Below are 6642 nucleotides of genomic sequence, written 5' to 3'. Positions count from 1 at the left end.
TTTGAAGGTTTCCAGTATCTCACTCTTTAGGGGCAGACAAACAATAACAACAACCAATGCAAACAATATACAGCTTTAAACCAAATAGTTCCTATTATGATGTCTACAATGTTATCATAATAAACAGAAATGATATGATCAGTTACTGCCTACAATAATAACAGCAAGTTTCCAAAAGGGTTTATAATTTCAAATGGTGGACAGGAAGAGAACAGAAATGATATAGGATGTGATTATTATGAGGGAGGAAGAAAGAAGATGAAGTAAAAAAAAATAAAAGAAGAGTTAAAGAGAAAACAATATAGACTGGCTATTAGCAGAAGAGAGAATCAAGGGAAACAGGTAGGAGAAAAAAATATATATAGCAAATTTTAAAAAAATTAAAATAAAAATAAAATAATACAAATCAAAACTAAAATATACTAATGAAACATCCTAGTTCACACACATGAAAAAACTGATCCATGAAATATAACTGGCTTCAAAAATGCTTGAAATGAGAAAAATAAATATGAATATGTATAAATAGCCACATACCATCAAGATCACAATTAAACAAGGAAAAATAATTCAAAAAAATCTTGATGAAAAGTTAAAGAATTCTTTCCATTGGAGTTCAAAAGACTCTCAGTTTCTCTTCTCAGCAGAGTTATTAGTGGGGTCTTCTGGAGTGTGATGCTCCACTGTCTAGATTTCTGGAGTGAGAGAGGTAACCTGTAGGTGGAATTCCTGGAGGTAGGGTTTAGGCCTAGGTGGTTTCCACGCTCTTCATTGAATGCCAGTTGGTCTGGAGATTTTAAATCAGTGCACCTCCAGTGCCCAGTACTTGCTGGTCCACACTGAAACTGCATGGCTTCTGCACGGACTGCCGGTCTCCCTCCAGTTGGCTGCTGCCCCCTGCTGCCAGCGGCCAGTCACTCCCAGATCTGGTGCCAGCTGACTTCCTCTTTCTCAACTTTTTTCCTACTTGCTTGCAATCCTTCAGGCTCTCCATATCCCCTTTTCTTCCTTCCCCATTTCCTCTATTGATCCCCTTCTCTTTGTTTTCCTTGACTTCCATATCTTTAAGATATGGCTGTCTTGGGGCTGGGGATGTGGCTCAAGTGGTAGCGCACTCGCCTGGCATGCGTGCGGCCCGGGTTCGATCCTCAGCACCACATACAAACAAAGATGTTGTGTCCGCCAAAAACTAAAAAATAAATATAAAAAAATTCTCTCTCTGTCTCTCTCTCTTTAAAAAAAAAAAAGATATGGCTGTCTCCCTCTCCCTCCTCTCCAACTCCAAGAATCAAAACATAATAAAACAAAAAATCCAACTAATCCTGTATGACTTCATTATCTGAGTTTGTAGATTAGTCCCAGCTTCCAAGATCCCTGACTGGGTGATGTGTAAACCACCAGGCAATTCTTCCAAGGCTGTGGAGTGAAGGTGAATATAAGTGGAACTGACACTGTGTACTGATTGAAGGGCTTATATCCACCAGAAGATGCAGGTTTATTATGATGTCACTTGTATGCATTTGTATTGCCAACTGTTCTATGCCAAGCCATGTATTGCTCAGCAAGGATACACAAATGAGAATATATCCTCAATCTCTCAGGAAGGCAAGTGTTGGTTTAGAGGTAGGCACACGGAGGCTGTGGGTACCTGAGAGAAAGGATATCTCACCATCCTGGGAATTATTTGTGGGGTAGAGTTGCTAGATTTAGCAAAAAATACAAAGTGCTCATTAATTTGAATTTCAGATAAATAACAAATATTTTTAAGCACATGTATGTTCCAAATATTGAACAAAATACTCACACTAAAAAGGGTATTAATAGTTCACCTGAAATTCAAATTTAGTTATTGAACATCCTGTATCTGATCTGGTAACATCATTGTGGGGGTATTAAGTCATGTATTATTATTGGAAAGTACAGTGTTATACAGATTGAAGTTATTCAGCAGCCGTCAGATTATAATGAGCCTTAAAAATGAGGCTAGGAGAGTCCACTGAAGGAGTTAAAGCAAAGAGGCAGGGTTAATATTAACTGGGGGTTATGACATAATGCTAGATGTTGCTGGTTCTGGTGTCCTTGCCATGCCCCTTGGCTCAACTCTGGCCCTCAGGTTCCCATGAGAAGAGTATCCAAACTGATAAGAATCCAATGTGTATAAAAGTTGGATTGTTCTATTTCCTATTTCCTCTGCCGCCTCCTCCTCCTCCTCCTCCTCCTCCTCCTCCTCCTCCTCCTCCTTCTTCTTCTTGTATTGGGGATTACACCTAGGGGTGCTTTACTGAGGAGATAACCTTTATTTTTATTTTGAGACAGTCTCACTAAGTTGCTGAGACTGGCCTTAAACTTGTGATCCTCCTGCCTCAGCCTCCCAAGTTGCTGGAATTACAGGCATGCACCACTGCACTCAGTTCTGTTTCCTATTTTCTGATCAACTTGAGGCAGAGATACATACAATAAAGAGGGAGGATACTCAACGGCACAAATCTCCAAGAGAATGGGAAGTGCTGGGATACAGCCCAGTGGAAAGAGTGAGCCCCAAACAAGACCTCTCTTCTCTGAGATCCAAGGAATAGATGGTGTGGGTAAGGGTAATTTTGGAAGTGACAAGAAAGGAAGCATTAACCTAATGGCTTCCATTTTCTCTAAATACACTTCTTAAGCCAGAGCCCACAGGCCTCTGGGGGGTCAATGGACAGAATTCAAGGAGCCCATAAATTTGGATGGGGGGTTGTTGCATCTTTATTTTCACTATCATTAACAGAAATTAAGCATATCCTTGGGGCTAGGATTGTGGCTCAGCGGTAGAGTGCTCGCCTAGCATGGGCGGGACCCGGGTTCGATTCTCAGCACCACATAAAAATAAAGGCATTATGTTGTGTCCATCTACAAAAAAAGATATTCTCTCTCTCTCTCTCTCTCTCTTAAAAAAATAAATTAAGCATGTCCTTCTAGGCAGTGCTGATAAACTACAGTAATACCAACAGTACCTGTGACTTTGTCACCAACAGAAATCAGATTTTCATAGCACATTACAATTGTTGCATAGTTCTCAAAATAATATCACCATTTTCAAAGTCATGGTAGCCATTAGACCTGGTGATAGAGCTTGTTATTTAATGTGTTAATAAATGCATACATACACTACTAACATTACAGATGTTCTTCTTGTTGTTTTAGCACTTGTGTTTCAATATAATTGGTTTCTTTCACAATTCTATTTGTCTTATGAAATACATGCATTATTCTGGGAAGGGGTTCCTTAGACTTCACCAGACTGCCAGTGGTGTCCACAGCATAAGAAGAGCTAAGAAACACATTCTGAAGAATAACAGGAGCTGGCACTTACATAGCTCTTGCTACCGGACCAGGGCTGTTCTAAATCCTCCTTTTTTCTTACATAGTTGTCAACTCACTTAATCTCCAATCACCGTACATGGTAACTACTTTGATTATACTCATTTTAAAGAGGAAAATGAGGTATAGCAGTCAACTAACTTGTCCAAGGCCATTCAGTAGGTAAATGATGAAGCTGAGATTCAAACCCAGATGTTCCAGTTCCCAAGTCTATGCTGAAAAGTCAGAGTTGAATTGGCATAATGCCAAGAGACAAATGGGTCAAAGGTGCTGGTGAGAATGGGTAAAGTGAGAGGAGGAATGGGAGCAGGTCTACACTGACCAAAAGAAAAGTAGAAAGAGACTGGCCAAGATGAAAGAAAATGGAAAGGCCCACAAAACAAAAAGGTTTGAGGAGACAAAAGAAGTGGTGGAAGAGAGATCTGAGGCTCAGAGAAAATGGTCAGAGTGAGAGAAGGTGGTGTGTAGGTGTCAAGGAGGTACATGGGATGACAAGGCAATAATGTGACCTGGACAGGTAGGTGGTTAAAGTGGAGAGAAAGTAAAGATCCCTGGGATTGAGCAGATGAAGAGATCTTAAAACTACTCCTACAAATTCTCCTAAGCCTCACTCTTTCATTCATTTAACATGTTCCGCTTTTAGCAGGGGAAGAACTACAAAAATAAGGCCACCTTAGACAAGAGTACAGGTTCACAAGCCTTCAGGCACAATTCCACAATGTTCAATCCTCAGTACCAAAGTTCTGAAAACCATATGGTTATTTTTTCACACGTGGGAGTCCAAACTCATTAGGGGACAAAACCTGACCTGAAGTAGAGTGAGGCTATTTGTAGACTTTATTCACACAATGTGAATTTTCATAACTTTCATTTTAGATATTTTAATGTTTAATTAGCATGCTCCAGACCTCAGTAGTTATATAATATAGAGTATATGCAGTATAAAGAGTTTTGTAATATAAACTGTATGTCTTCCTTTCTACAATTGAAAAAAAAATCTGAATTCCAAAATATATCTAGCCCCAGGGTTAGAAAAAGGATTATGAATGATCTATAAGTTTTATATAAAGAATTTAAATACGCAATGGGACAGTGACTGTTTACACTTTGTGTGGTCAGGGAGTGCCCCTCTGGAAGTGATATTTAAATTTAATTCTGAATGTCAAAAAAAGGCAGGAATGTGGACTACAATTATAGCTCAGTGGTAGAGTGTTTGCCTAGCACATGTGAGGAATTGGGTTCAATCCTCAGTACCACATAAAAAATAAGTAAAATAAAGATATTGCATCCATCTACAACTAATTTTTTTAAAAGGCAGGAGGAATTCAAAGATCAGGAGGAAAGCATTTCAAGCAGAGGAAACAGCTAATTCAAAGATGAACAAAAAGTAGGCCCCTGTTATTGAAGCATATTGGGTCAGCAAAGAGTGCTATCAATTGATGGGAGCCCTTAATGTAGACAGAAAGATTGTGAGTATGGTGGTATAACTTTGATGAATATGATGTAGTGAACATGAGTCTGGTAGTCATCAGCAACTAGGAGGCCCAGAGAGAACTCTTCCTGGGTGGCAAAGCAGATGGGAAGATACTTCAGATAGAGAAAACATAAAGGAATTCTGAAGATGAAAACGCAGGTTTCGGGGCTGGGACTGTAGCTCAGTGGTAGAGCACTTGCCTTGCATGTGTGAAGTACTGGGTTCAATCCTCAGCACCACATAAAAATAAATAAATAAATAAAGATATTGTACCAACTACAACTGAAAAAAAAAAAAGAAAGAAAACGTAGGTTTAGATTTATTGCCCGAAGACCTTGAATTGGGGAAAGTATAGAAAGAAGACTGGGCTCAAGATTCTAATTGGGCATAGGCCTGTAATCCCAGTGACTTTGGAGGCTGAGGCAGAAGGATTGCAAAGCCATCCTCAGCAACTTAGTGAGGCCCTAAGTAACTTAGTGAAAACCTGACTCAAAATTTTAAAAAAGGGGTGGGATGGGGATATGGCTTAGTGGTAAAGTGCCTCTGGGTTCAATCTCCAGTACAAAAAAAAAAAAAAAAAACTGGGTCTTACATAATGGTTTCAGGTTAAGGTGAAATTGACAATGTTTGATCTGAGCTTTTGGACTTCTCTGTGTTTGTGCCTCTCAACAGCATCTGTATCAAAATGAATGTCTGCCTCCTAGCATTTCTGTCTCTTAGTGGCTCTCCACATTCATATCTCTGTGATATTGTCTGGCATCTCTATTTCTGCCTCAACATATTTTTCTCTTTGGTACCTCTTCATTTCAGAATCTCCATTCTTGGGTCTGTGTTCTGGAATCCAGTTCTTGGGCTAAGAATGTATCTCAGTGGTGGAGTGCATTGTTTGATCCCCAGCACCACAAAAAAATAAATTCTTTGTCCCTTCTGTTCTCTGCACTTCCTCCAACTGTACTGGGGATTGAACCCAGGGGCACTTAACCACTGAACCACATCCCGAGCCGTTTTTTATATTTTATTTAGACGCAGGGTCCTGCTTAGTTGCTTAGGACCTCGCTAAATTGCTGAGGCTGGCTTTGAACTCACAATCTTCCTGCCTCAGCCTCTGGAGCTGCTGGAATTGCCGGCTTGCACCACTGCGCCCACCTCTCCAACTGTACTTAATAATTATCTTTCTCCAGCTGGATTGTGCCCTCTTAGAAGGCATAAACCTTCTATTATTCGAGTATCCCCAGTGCCTGGGGATCTCAAATTTTTTCCGAGAAGGGGACTCCCTTTCAATCTCCACCCTTCATCTCCCCCAGGGAGCTGGCCACCTGCCAAATGGCCAGCTAGAGAGCAGGACAAAAGGAATGAGCTGCTGCTTTGGGGTTCTATTTCCTGGGGAGATAAGTCTCCACAAACATCACACTAGGACTTTCTCGGGAGAAGCAGGGTACGCCCCTACGTCCTCCGCGGCGGTGGTTCCACCCTGCAGGCACCACCTCCACCTCAGCCAATCAGCGAGCGCCTGTGCTAAAGGGACGAGCCTCCAGTGGTGAAGCCGACGCAAGATGGCTGCGGCGTGTCGGACCCTGAAGGTAAACCACCCTTTGCGTCGCTTTGCAGGCTGAGACGGCATGGCCAGGAACTAGGAAAAAAGGGCCATGCTTATGTGGTCGGGGTATTGCGGTGGCGGTTGGGCTCAGTAAAGGGAAAGTCCGCTGCATATGTAATATGTGGGGTCACTGAACTATTTGGGGAATGAAACCCCTCGCCCCCCTGCCCTCCCTCACGATCTCATCAGTGAGGAGAGGAAGCACACCTGGGCC

The sequence above is a fragment of the Marmota marmota genome, unplaced genomic scaffold (assembly GCF_001458135.2).
Source record: "Marmota marmota marmota unplaced genomic scaffold, marMar, whole genome shotgun sequence".
In the NCBI taxonomy this organism is placed as follows: domain Eukaryota; kingdom Metazoa; phylum Chordata; class Mammalia; order Rodentia; family Sciuridae; genus Marmota; species Marmota marmota.
The sequence above is the reverse complement of the archived record's forward strand: the minus strand, read 5'-3'. Positions refer to the sequence as shown.